General features: G+C 35.8%; 1 pseudogene; it reads left to right on the top strand.

The window, feature by feature from the left end:
• Window positions 1-4502: 4502 nt before the first annotated feature.
• Window positions 4503-5311, top strand: LOC101342100 (sodium/potassium-transporting ATPase subunit beta-3 pseudogene; annotated as a pseudogene).
• Window positions 5312-11877: the final 6566 nt, after the last annotated feature.

Raw genomic sequence — 11877 nt, 5'->3', positions numbered from 1 at the left:
TACGTGCCATTGAGTATATTTCAACTCACAGTTACCCCATGTGATGAGTAGAACTGCCCCATAGGGTTTTCTAGGCTATAATTTTTATGGGAGCAGATCGCCAGGTCTTTCCCCCATGGAAACGCTGGGTGGGTTCAAACCACCAACCTTTTGGTTAGCAGCCACTACTTAACTGTTGTGCCACCAAGGCTCCTCATGTGATAGTATTATATTATTATTCCAAAAGTATTGTATTAAATGGTGGGATTAAACAAAAGAGTAATCAGAGATATTCTCTTTTTTAATTATTGCCCTCTTTATTGACAATTGTGTGTATGGAGAAAAGAGTTTGAGATTTATTATAGAGAAGGTTAAGTAGAAACCAGTTTGAATTGGAAATACCATCCTGACTTCATGAGGAATGTTAAATTTTGTTACATACATATTTTTTTATCCAACAAATTTGTTCTGAAATGTTCCAGAACAAATGAGTAAGAGTTGCAATGAGCATTCATAACACTCTAATTGTGGTTGTGCAATATCATCATTTTCTATAAAAATATATTATCAGGTCTTTTTGGAGAAATTGTTGACTCAATTTTAGAGCACAGCATGCACAAGACAAGCCTCAAACATCTTGACATCACAGATAGAAAGCCAGTCAACTAGGTTCATGTGAAAAAAGACATAAGAGCCAGCTTGAAAGTGTTTTCACTGGTCATTGATGGGACATTTTGAGCTTCGATATGAATAAAAATAGCCTGTTCATAATCATTAACTCGTCACTTTCAGAGGTAAGAGGGAACTAATTCATTATATTGAAAATTGGGAAAAGCAAAGGATAAAATTAAGCATTTATCTTACTACACGTGATTTCCCATGAGTATGCGGTCATCAAAATCAAGATGCAAAAACACTCATGAGTAGAACTCATGATCCTTTTTTCGGTTCCACGACTATGTTTTTTTTAATTAATAATCTTTATTTTCTTATAGCCTAACTACAGGGCTTAGCATCTGGTAGGTTAATTACCCTTTGTTATTTTTTACGGGCATGTGCATATAGCGGCATAGTCCATTCTTGGGAAAAAGGATGCTGAGAAGAGGCACATCATGTCCCTTGATTCAGGCTGGAGTCCTTATTGGGCTAGACATGTCTGGAATCCTGGGAAAGTGTCATTTGAACCAGAATGGGGTCTTAAGTTCCAGGTGGTTATACCCTTATAGCTTGTCTTGTTGTACAGCTAGAGAAAGACAAGAACTAGGTTCTCTAAATTATGAGGTTCACATTAGGAAACCAGTTACGGGTCTACATATGGTAGTGTGTAGACAAGGAGTCTCTAAGTTAGACTGTGAGGGAACAATGAGAAATCTCACTGGAGGCAGTGGAGTATGAAAGCCAAAGAAGGGTCTTGTGAGGTAGATAAAGCGGTAAACACATTAAATGCTGCAAGTGGATCCAACAAGATAAGAAAATAAGACTACGTGTTGCCTTTAATAACGTGAATTGCAAGAACAATTTTAGTGATGTAATAAGGGCAGACTGTAGTAGATTTTATTGTTGTTGTTATAATCACAGTATCTTCTAAGTCACGGGGAAAGTTCTAATCTTCTTCATGTTCTCTCAACTCAGCCATATATCAACGGGTCCTCTCCATGAGCTTGGGGATAAAGAATTCCTTACTTATGGAAGAAAATGCCACTATTTTCATTTGAATTTAGAGACTACATCATGTATCCTTGTATTGCCATTATCTACCCAACACTGGGATTGGCACTATTTTACTCAGTAAATATTTAATGAATTAGTTTCACTTAATAATAGAGTTTGCCTATTCCCAGGTTGATTGGTCTACCATTGCTGAAACAGTCATCCCCCACCCGCCTTAGCCTTGAAAAAGTGTTTAGGTTGCTTTATTACCCTTCAGATTTAGGCAATTGTGAGCCAAGTCATCAGAAATAGGAGTCTCTAGAAAGTCAAATTCTCAGCTGCCTGAAGGAACAAGCTTATGGAGATAATTGAAAACAATTTCAAAAACAACTACTTGAAGTAAATCCTACCCACTTCAGTGGCTGAAAATTGAGAAAGGAATCTAAGTTTACTTGTGGTATAAAAGAAACAAATGGAATATGTGAATGTAGCAATTTTCTTTCTTATCGCTATACTTCTAACAAGAGAATACAACAGTGACTATTAACTGCCTGTTTGAGTCTTTTTTTTTTTTTGCCAACAATTGCTGTTATTTCCCGAAAACCAAGTACAAAATGGTTAATTTCTACAATTCATGTCTGCTATCCTTATAATATGCAACCTAAATTAAATATATTATTTCTCTTTTTCCCTTTTTACTCCTTAGTGCGGAACAACATATTCCATACTGATATCAAGAGCAAAATACATTCTCCTTTTTTTTTTTTTACTCCAATCTTCTTTTCTCAGTTTGAGTCATAGCTGCCTACTAAAACAGCTGCTAATGTTATAAATGTACTAGAGTGAGCCTGAGGAAGGTAGGAGTAACGAACTTTAAAAAACAGCAGAAATTTGGTATTTTCTGTCCGATTACTGGACACATGTGGCTTTGGAGTTTCAACTCTCATTTTTATCCTAGCTGCGCAAAACTTTATTGCAGGGGGAGGTGCCTTTGAATTGCACTGGACTACGAAGTCCTCATATCTGCACAGAACCAGGCCTTGAACATGAATTAGTAATTGTTAAAGGATTGACTATACATTGAGTTGCAGTCATGAATCCCAATCCCAGATTTCTTCTTTTCGTCCACCGAAATATTGACCCAGAACTTTTAATTCTGATTTTTTAAAATCTAATATCTCCTTTCTTTTAGAAATTCATATGTTACCTTCTGATTTTGCTTCACAAAGTCAACAAATCAAAATCAATATTACGGTTTCTTTAGTGCCCTTAATTTCCCATAACCAGGAAAGTTGGTTTTATGCTTTAATAATATTGGCGTTTCTTCACTGTAAATACAGAAAGCATTTTATGAGGAGGATATTTTTTAAACTGAAAACATACTTGCTTTTTGTTGTTTTGTTTAATTTGTGGAACTCAGGCTTCTCATAATTTCCCTTTAGATAATGAAATAGACACATAGCCTTAAAATTTTATAGTAGCTAGTAAATATGTATTTTTTCTAATACATGGAAAATATACCATTTATGTGATTTTTTAGTGATATTAAAATTTATAACAGACTTATTTACTAGTATGTTTATTTCTCTGGAGGTATGTTGTCCCTAGCAGTAAGCATAGGAAGTTGGTGAGCATGTACTATGTCACCTGAGTTTTTTTTTTAATGGACATTCACGTAAGTTTTTCAAATATCTCCTCTGACTGAAGTATTAGCTTTAAAACTTGAAGATATAATTTAGAAAGTTAATGAGGTCAAGGGAAAAAGGCTATCTTTAACCTTTCCCTCTACCCCAATAAATCTGAAAAATAAAATTGAATACTATAATAAGTTATAAGAATTCACTGGAGCAGTGATTTTGCAACACCTATGAACTCGTGTGTGTGTGTGTGTGTGTGTGTGTGTGTGTGTGTGTGTTGTCTCCGTAAAGTAAGATTTCTGTATATTAAAAAGAGAGAGAGAGCCTTGGTGGGTGTTCCTGATATGCTCACTGATCATACGAGCATGAATACTCAAGACTAATAATTACTATCAAAGAGTAAAAGAAAAGAAGGCAGGGAAAAAAATAAAATAAAAGCAAAGCACAGTAAGAAGAAAACCAGAAAAAAATGATATTGATCAAAGTCAATATAAGAGCATTTAAAAAATGAGGGACTACAGTGATAAAAGAATGTGGTGATGTGATAAACTGGTACAATTTTTCTTTGGGGGCACAGTATATTAAAAGGTATTCATTGTTGGTGATACAGGCCAATTCTAAGAAATTATAACAAATAAATAAATACAGACTTGAAGACTTAGCCCTATAATAGAATTATAATAGGAATTATTAAAATAAACTATACTTCTCTATAATCATTAAAAAAGCTGTGGTGTTAGAGTATTTAGTACATGAAAATATACTCACAAGAAATTTTTAAATGAAAATTTTAAAAAAGGAGGCTATGCATGTCTCACACACGGAAGCAGTGCAGTGATTGAGTGAACGCACAGTATTCATAATCAGATTGCCTAAATTCATTGCCTGGCTCCACCGCTTAGTAATTGTGGTCATTAGCTAAATTAGTCTGTTTAACTCATATTCCTTACTTTTTTAAATTGGATTAATAACGGGCGTCTAACTCATGGGGGTCCTGAGAACATTAAATGACTGTCGTGGGTTGAATTTTGTCCCTCAAAAAAGATATGTAGGCAGTGAGCTTGAGTGTGCGCCGCAGCGAGGGAGGTGTTTTCGGCGGTTCCACCATCCGCCGCAGTCGCCGGGCTGCGCCGCCTGAGCCTGGACGCGCCTCTGCGCTCCTCGCTGAGCCTCTGCACTCCTCGCCGCATCCACCCACAGCGGCTGCCACCCACCTCACTGTCCACACACACCAGGATGAAGGAAGACAAGAAGTCCTTCAACCAGAGCCTGGCCCAGTGGAAGCTCTTCATCTATAACAGGGCACATCGCCAAGTGTTGGGGTTTGATCTTGCTCTTCTACCTAGTCTTCTATGGGTTCCTGGCTGCGCTCTTCTCTGTGGGCCATGCTTCAGACACTGAATGATGAAGTCCCAAAATATGGTGATCAGATTCCCACTCCAGGACTTATGGTTTTTCCAAAACTAGTGACTGCATTGAAATATTCATTCAGTTTGTCCGATTCAAGTTCCTACGAAGGATACGGTAGAGATCTTAGTAATTTTCTAAGGCCATACGATTTGGAAGAACAGAAGAATCTCACGGCCTGTCCTGATGGAGTACTTTTTGAACAGAAGGGCCCTGTTTATAGTGCGTGTCAGTTTCCTCGTCACTTACTTGAAGAATGCAGTGGCCAGAATGATGCTGAATATGGCTATTCCAAAGGAAATCCTTGTATTCTTGTGGAAATGAACAGAATAATTGGATTAAAGCCTCAAGGACAACCAAGGATAACGTGTACTCCAAAGGATGAACACACGGCAGTTACAACAACTTATCCTTTACATGGATTTATAGACTTGAAATATTTTCCATATTATGGAAAAAAACTGCATGCGGGATATGGACAGCTAGTAGTTGCTGTCCAGGCACTCTTTAACCCTAACAAAACCAGGAAAGGAGCGACATTTGACTGCATAATTGACGGATCACCTAACCTAAAAAACAAGGATGATTGTGGCAAGTTTTTGGAATGAATTACGTTCAAAATCACAGTGAATGCATAGTATGAGTAGGATATCTCTACAGAGTAAATGTTGTGTTTTCTGTCTTCATTTTGTATCAGCTGGACCTGACATTCTAGAATTATGAGACCACCTTACAGAAAGCCCGGTGTTACGTGACACTGGGGTAACATCATAATGTGCTTCCAGATCATAATGTTCAATGTCCTCCGAAGTAACTGCCTATTGCCTCTGCTTTGAACCAGTGTACAGACATTGTATTAGGGACTGAGAAATACCTGACCATGTACAGTGGGGGTCTTGGCTTATTTTTATGTGGTTTAATTGCCAAGTATCTAAAGCTTAATGTGCTATATAAATATTTTATGGATTTAACACTGGTTAACTGTCATTTTTTGATGCCAACATAATTTTAGGGATAAAACGATAAGGGAATAAATGGTATCTGACCAACAACAAGTGACCTGATAGCTGCGATAAATGTGGTGTGTGGAGACCCCTGAAGTGTGTGTGTGAGAAGGAAAAAAAGGAAATAAAAGTAGATTTTAAAGTGAAAAAAAAAAAAATGTAAAGTCCTAACCCCTGGTACTCTTGAGTGCAACTTTATTTGCTAATAGTGTCTTCATGGTTGTGAACAAGTTAAGATGAGGTCATAAGGCATTAAAAAAAAAAAAAAAAACCCAAACCTATTGCTGTCGACTCAATTCCAACTCATAGCAACCATATAGAACAGAGTAGAACTTCCACATAGGGTTTCCAAGGAGCAGCTAGGGGATTTGAACTGCTGACCTTTTGGTTAGCAGCCCTAGTTCTTAACCACTGTGCCACTGGGGCTCCCATATTGTATTAGGCAGGCTCTAAATCTGAGTGGTATCGTTATAAGAAGAAGAGAAGAGAAACAGTCACATATGCAGGAGAGAATGCTATGTGAAGACAGAAGCAAAGATTGAAGTGATACATCTACAAGCCAAGGAATGCTAAGGATTGTCAGCAACCACCAGAAACTATATGAGAAAGGCATGAAAAAGATTTTCCCTCAGAACATCTAGAATCCTGTTGACACCTAGATTTTGGATTTCTAGTTCGCAGAACTACAAAAGAAGAAATTTCTGTTGTTTTATGCCACTTAATTTGTCGTAACTTATTATGGCAGCTCTAGGAAACTAATACAATGACCTTTTAAGCCAGCATTTAATTTATTAGCTATTATTATTTTGTAAAAGTAAATAGATGAATAGATGAAGGAGTTGGATATACACAGCAGTTATTTATGGTTAGTGGAGATTAAAGGAGTTTTAAGTTTTTTTATGTTTTTATCTTTTAAAAACCAGTTTATAGAAAAATTAACTGTCAGACATTCAATTGTGCCAATGAAGATGTCATTTGTGCTCTCTATGATTTCAGCTTTAATAAATTCCTGAAGAGAGGAATCAAATTCCTATGGGCTAAAGAGTGAATGAGAGGTTTAAAAGTGGTCATAGTGAGTGTATTCTATTGAGACAGAAGTAGGATTTAACTGGCTGAACACTAGGAAGAAAATATAATCATGTGGAAAATAGTTGCATGAATGAACTTTGCATCTATTTTTTCAAAAATAATTTAATTTGCATACAAATTATTTTCTCTCAAATTTTGGTGCATATCAGAATTACCTGTGGGAACTTTACAAAATACATATTTAGATTTCAATATTCTGAATTCTTATTCTATAGATATGAACATCTCTATTTTAAAGAAAGCTTCATAGATGATACTGAGGTCCACTAAAGTTTGAGAATGTCTGTTGCAGTTAATACTTTTATAAAAATATGTGAGGTGAAAAGGTAATAGTGGAATATTTCCAGAATATGTAACAACTACAGTTGCCTTTATTTTTATGGACTGAGGTATACTCTATAAACAACAATGGAGGGAAAAAGACAATTTATAAAAGAAGTAAATAAATTTTCCAGTCAGATGAAAAGTTTGCTTTAAAATAACCTGGGGAAACCAAATGATTTCTGGTTCTGTTTTCCTAGTAAATCTTGACCAAGACAGATGGAATGACATTAACATTATAAAGATATCAATCCTTCTCAAATTTATATATTGATTCAATGGAGTTCCAAAATTCTTAATGTATATTTTTAGAAACTTGATAACATAATCAAAATTTTAAATGACAGAAGAAAGGTCTGTAAATAGCAAAATTAACCTTGGAAAAGACTAAATGTAAACAACAAAGACAAAATGAAAACATTGTGGTACTGGTGTAAGAAAAACAAATGGACCACTGGAAAAAATAGACCTCCCCCTTGTGTATACACATATGTGTCTCTCTCTCTCTCTATATATATGTATGTATGCAAGTGTGTATGTATGTATATATAAAAGTAAATAATGCTAGCAGCACAAATAAAGAGGAAAGGATGGATTGTTTAGCAGAAAGTATATGGAATCTGGTACATGAAATAGAGGAAAATAAAAATAGCTTTATATCTAACATCACATACTAATATGAAATAAAAAACTAAATATGAAAGCTGTCTTAGTTTTGTAGTGCTGCTATGATAGAAATACCACTAGTAGGTGGTTTAAAGAACAGAAGTTTATTTTCTCACAGTTTAGGAGACTAGAAGCACGAACTCAGGCCATTGGTTATAGGGGAGAGCTCTCTCCCTGTTGACTCTGGGGGTAGATCGTTGTCTCAGCTTCTGTAGCCCTGGCCTTCCTAGGTTCCTTGGTGACCCTCACATGGCGTTCAGCTTCTCATTTTTGTATCTGTGTCTATGCTGCTCCTTATAACTCAGAAGTGATTAGGTTTAGGACATACCCTGCTCTGATATTACCTAATTTATATACAAAGAAAACCTTGTTTCTGAAAGGGATTGCAACCTAATAGGGGTCAGGATTCCAACACATCTTTCAGGGGGACAAAATTTGATCTATAAAAAAAAGTAAAATTATAATGTTAAAAAAAGATATATATATTAAACTAGAAGAGAAGGTGTTCTTCCTAATGAAATTTTAAAAGCTCAATCCACAGGAAAAATATTGGGAGTCATTTCTAAAAATAAGAATTTCTATTCAATAAAAGATACCATGGGTACCATTAACAGGCATCTGATGAAACAGGAAAATATATTTAAAATGTCTGAAACTGACAAGAAATTATCTAAAAAATACAAAAAATTTCTTCAAATCAATAACAGCTCAATGGAAGGGGATATGAACAGGCAATCTGAGAAGAGTAATTCCTCAATGTTAGCAAATATATGAGAATATTTTCAAAACAATTTTAATTAGGATACTGGACATTTAAATTGTGCATTACTTTACACTTGTTAAATAGACACAAATTAGAATGTTGTTTAAAGCCAAATGTGTAGAGAATGTATATTCTATCAATACACAGATGTTTGTAGACTAGTCTGGTGCAGCAATCCTGGAAAACAGTATGTCATTGCTTGGTTAAATTAGGTTATAAATGCATATCCTTCCACACAATAACTATACTCATGGGTAAATGTTGCAGGGAGATTTTCCCACTGATCTATATGAGTACATGTAAAAAAATGTTTAGGGTAGTAATGATTGTAGTTGTAGGTAGCTGGAAGAAGATGGGATAGGTAAAATGTGAAAGATGCACAACCTAGAGCATTGTGTAAGAAATAGATGCAACAGATAACATGAACACATAAAATGAGTTCTCTTGAACACGTGGTGCTTGGTGAGTAAAGTAGGGTTAGATATGTAACACAGTCCCATTTTTGAAAATATAAAGTACATTTACACAAAAGAACAATGTACATTGGAAATAATACACTGAAGCACTATAAATATGTATATGTATGTATTTATGTATATATTATTATATACATACAAATGGTTACATATTGAAGGGTGAAAGTAATGGAAAACCAAACCAAAGAATCAAGAGAGGGCCTTGCAAGGACCAGTGATGATTAAGTGCCATGGTACATGGCAGGTGATTCATCACTTAGCATTTGAGGTGGTATGACACCAAAGCTAAGAGCCCTGGTGGCATATTGGTTAAGCACTCAGCTGCTAACCAAAAGGTTCAAAGCCACCAGCCGCTCCTCAGGAGAAAGATGTAGCAGTCTGCTTCTGTAAAGATTATAGCCTTGAAAACCCGATGGGACAGTTCTCCCCTATATTACAGGGTCACTATGAGTCAGAATTGACTCAACGGCAATGGGTTTGATTATGGTTTTATGACAATGATAGATGTTTACTGAAAAACTGTTTTGCAAGAACTGATAATTTTAGATTCAGTTAAATTATTCAGTCAGTTAATGATAATGAATAAAAGCTGCATTGAAATTGGATATGAAATTATCAAAAAGAAGCTCCATGTGAAGAGCTGGGGAAAGAATACTCCAAAAAAGAGGAAAAGCAAGAGCAAATATTTAAAGAATGAAGAAACATGATTTGATATATACTAAAAATATTACTCGGGTTTTTGTGTCAAGAATAGACTGTGTGGGACAGAAAGCAGGAAGTAGAAGCAGGGAGACCTGTTCAGAAGCTATTGATACCAGCAGTGCAGGTAAGAAGACGAAGTAATATTATGAAGGCTGTTGCAAAATTCCTGGTGAAAGTTAGTCATAGTAAGAATATATATTTGAGGTGGAATTTATGGTACTTGCTGATTATTGAGTGTAAAATTTGATAGAATGAGAGAAATCAAAGATAATTCCAAGATTTTTTGGCCTGGTTGAATAGTGCCACAATTTAAAAATAAAGGGAGAAGATTTGACAGGTAACAGATTGGGAAATGAGGGAGATTAATAGTTGTTTTTTCTGCCACCTTAAATTTGAGAAACTTATTGAATATCCAGGGGAGATATGGCCATATGGAGATAATTATTTGCTGTTATCATAATAGCAATGCAATATATACTGATTGAGTTGGATGAGATCACCTAAGAGAATGTAGCTGGAAAAAAATTGTCCCAGAGAGAGCCCCAGGACATACTGACACTTAGACCTCTCTAGAGAAAGAGCAGGAGTCCCTGGGTGGTACACACAGTTGACACACTCAGCTTCTAGCTGAAAGATAGGAGGTTCAAGTCCACCCAGAGGCACCTTGGAAGAAAGGCCTGGTGATATACTTCTGAAAAATCAGCCATTGAGAACCCTGTGGAGATCAGTTCTACTCTGACAAACATAGGGTTGCCATGAGTTGGAACTGACTCCATGGCAACTGGTTTGGTAGAGGAGGAGCAGCCAGCCAAGAAGCCAGAGAAGTGAGTCACCTGTGAGGCAAAAGGGAATCCAGGCTCATGAAGGGTCCTGGAACTCTAATGGAGGAAGGTGGGAGTGATTAAATATGAGAAAGATAAGGATAGAGAATTGACTACTGGCTTTGATGGCATTATAGGACAACGATAACATACCGGCAAGAGAGAATTTCTCTAGAGTGGTAGAGAACAATTTCCAATTCAATTTGATTGAGCAGAGAATGGGAAGTAAGGAAGGGAGTCAGTGTTGTTGTTGCTGTTGTATGCTGTCAAGTTGATTTCAAGCTGATTCTGACTCATAGCGACCCTATAGGACAGAGTAGAATTGCCCCACAGGGTTTTCAAGGAGGGGCTGGTGGATTTGAACTGCCGACCTTTGGTTAGCAGCCTGAGCTTTTAACCACTTCACTGCCAAGGGGAAACTAAACAAACAAACAAACAAAAAAACCAATATTTTTAAGGTCATACGTGTGATTGGAACAGAAAGACATTCTCTGATATTACAAAATTCCTTGAAGATGGATGTCCATTAAAGAGATAAATCAAAAGGGAGAGCTTTAGTTTAAAAGTACTGGCATGTCTTTTCTTACTCTGGAACTCAAATAAGAAATCTAATGATTGACATGTTTTCAGGTGAATTTGGGTTTCTTTGAACTGTTTCTCTTTAGAGGACCTGGAAATATATTTTTTCAAGCCATATCTTTTACATCACATTTTAGTTGCAATTGATACATGTATAAGCTTTCAAAAAAGTAACCGGTACTTTTCCAACCCAGCCCTTATTAAATAGTAGTGGCTAAACAATTTATACAATTTAAATTACTATGTTGGGAGAAGTACTAGACCACATTTCACTATTTTTTATTCCTTCTTTCCTTCCTACCTTCTCTCCTATATTTCTCATGAAAGCAGAGCTACATAAGGCAACTAATTAGGCATTTTCATCACCATGGAAAATGAGAATCACTTTTTCCATCTTTTAAACTCTCATCAAAATAGCTACATCTTTTTCCTTTTTGACCTGGGGAAGATAATAGACCACTTGTGAGGAATGTTATTTATCTTCGAGATTCTTTTCATATCACCTTCATTTCTAGATCGATGAATTTTTATTAACAAATTAGAAAAAACATGTAGGTCCAGTATGGTATCAATTTTGTATAAAGGAAAAAATACCCAAGGGAAAAAATTGCAGGAGAGAACACAAGAAGGTTAACAGTGGATACTTTAGGAGAGGGTACTATTTTATTTTCTTTCTTGTACTCCACACTTTTCTACTAAGTTCATATTATTTATAGTGTAAAATATCTACTTGATTTTTTAAGTAGTTTTTTCTAGGTGGGATTATCAAATTGATGGTAGAAA

This window comes from Trichechus manatus, unplaced genomic scaffold (assembly GCF_000243295.1).
Source record: "Trichechus manatus latirostris isolate Lorelei unplaced genomic scaffold, TriManLat1.0 scaffold00083, whole genome shotgun sequence".
Lineage (NCBI taxonomy): Eukaryota > Metazoa > Chordata > Mammalia > Sirenia > Trichechidae > Trichechus > Trichechus manatus.
The sequence above is the reverse complement of the archived record's forward strand: the minus strand, read 5'-3'. Positions and strand labels throughout refer to the sequence as shown.